The following is a 2,013-nucleotide window of genomic DNA, read 5'->3' as shown; positions in this document are numbered from 1 at the left end:
AAGTGAAAATAAAATGATAAAATCCCCTGCTTTTATTGTATAATGTGTTGCCAGCAATATCTGTCCTCATGCGAGAAAGATAACATTTGCTTATGCCACAAGATTGGATTCCACAGAGATAAATTGTCAATGATTCTCTCACGGGGCATTCTGTGCTTGCCCTAGTCAGGAATATTTCTTTCTGTGTTAATTATGATTTACTTTTGCCACTAGTACAACCTCTAGCTTGTGAGTAATCTGGACCCAGATCCAAGTCATAAGTGTTTTCATGAAGTTCATAAAGTCCGGTGCAGCACCAAGCATACTTGTAAATCATTCAAACTGGTCAGCACATACATTAACCACTTCCACTGTTTCACAAGTCTGTGCCAATGCAACTTCATTCAGCGTATGTCCTTTGCTTAAGTGTATGCTTCTTTAAACTTTATTTATAAAATCAAATTCAAAGAGCAGTCAAGATGGCTGACTTCAAGGATTGGGTGTTGGATGAGGAGAAGGTACATACAACTGCAAAATTCATTACTCATCCACCCCCAGGATAATTTAATGAAGTGTTCAGTGATGTCCGGCTACTACTTAACAATGACAATCTCCTCATGGAAGGGGCAGCATATGCATCTGCCCAATATAACATGGAGCAGTTCATGCCTGTGAAGATAGAAGCATATGAAGATCAGGTTTTGTTTTGTTTTGTTTTGTTTCTTGCTTTTTGGGTCACACCCTGCGATGCACAGGGATTACTCCTGGCTTTTCACTCAGGAATTACTCCTAGTGGTGCTCAGAGGACCATATGGGATGCTGGGAATTGAACTGGGTCGGCAGAGTGCAAGGCAAATACCCTACCCGCTATGCTATCACTCCAGACCCTGAAGATCAGGTTTTAATTATAGAACAAGTTGGCCTGTGCAATAGCAGATTTTTAGATCCAAGAAACAAGATTTCCTTTAAGTTTGATCACTTACGGAAAAATGCCTGTGACCACCAGCCCGAGGACACAGATGGTAGTCTGGAGTCATGGGAGAATCCTGTGACAGTGCTTTACGGGCCTATGTGAATGATCACTATTCCAGCGGTTTCTGTACTGTTTATGCTAAAACTATAGTTGGGCAACAGACCATTATTGCATGCATTGAAAGCCACAATTTCAGCCTAAAAATTTCTGGAATGATCGTTGGATATAAGAGTGGGAGTTCACCATCACACCACCTACAGCTCAAGTGGTGGGAGTACTTAAAATACAAGTTCACTATTATGAAGATGGAAATGTACAGTTAGTCATAAAGATGTACAAGATTCAGAAACTGTTTCAAATGAAGTCCAAACTGCCAAGGAATTTATTAAAATCATAGAGCATGCAGAAAATGAGTATCAGACAACAATTAGTGAAAACTACCAAACAATGTCATACACCACATTCAAGGCCTTGCGCCGGCAGCTTCTGATCACTGGCACCAAGATCCACTGGAACAAGATCCTCAGCTACAAGATCAGGAAGGAAATGCAGAACGCTTAAAGGCTGAATGCAGGGCTCTTCGTTACATGGAAAGAAAGGATTCAACATGTGATCATTCGATATGTAATTGATTTATAAACAAGAGTGATTTTTTTAAAAAAATCAAATTCAAGGATAAAATAAGAATGTTAAGATGGTCCCAGCAAAGCATTAAATTAAGCATTGGATTCCTTCAAAGAGCAGAATTCTGTGCAACTTTTCATGTTCTCTAATGTTGTCCACTAAACTAATGCTTCTTGAACTTGTAAAATCAGTATAGTGAATTGTAAAAATAGCTCTGCTCAAAGATTTTCTCTATGAACTCAGAGCATGGCTGAAGTGGAAATAGGTAGATGTCCAGAGGTTTGTGGATAGGAAGGTGATGGTCAGGTCTTACCATGATCTTACCAAAAGTGAATTGACTTGAATGTGATGCTTAAACCCTTTTCTGAGCACATTTAAAAAATATTCTTGGGATGATAGGAGAGTGGGCATGGCAGAAGAGCCTCTTTCAAATTGTC

General features: G+C 39.4%; 1 pseudogene; it reads left to right on the top strand.

The window, feature by feature from the left end:
* The first annotated feature begins 458 nt into the window (after nucleotides 1–458).
* LOC130026962 (F-actin-capping protein subunit alpha-1-like) lies at nucleotides 459–1,513 on the top strand (annotated as a pseudogene).
* Nucleotides 1,514–2,013: the final 500 nt, after the last annotated feature.

The sequence above is a fragment of the Sorex fumeus genome, unplaced genomic scaffold (assembly GCF_029834395.1).
Source record: "Sorex fumeus unplaced genomic scaffold, SorFum_2.1 ptg000035l, whole genome shotgun sequence".
NCBI lineage: Eukaryota > Metazoa > Chordata > Mammalia > Eulipotyphla > Soricidae > Sorex > Sorex fumeus.
Note: the sequence above shows the minus strand (reverse complement) of the source record. Positions and strands in the feature narration are given on the sequence as shown.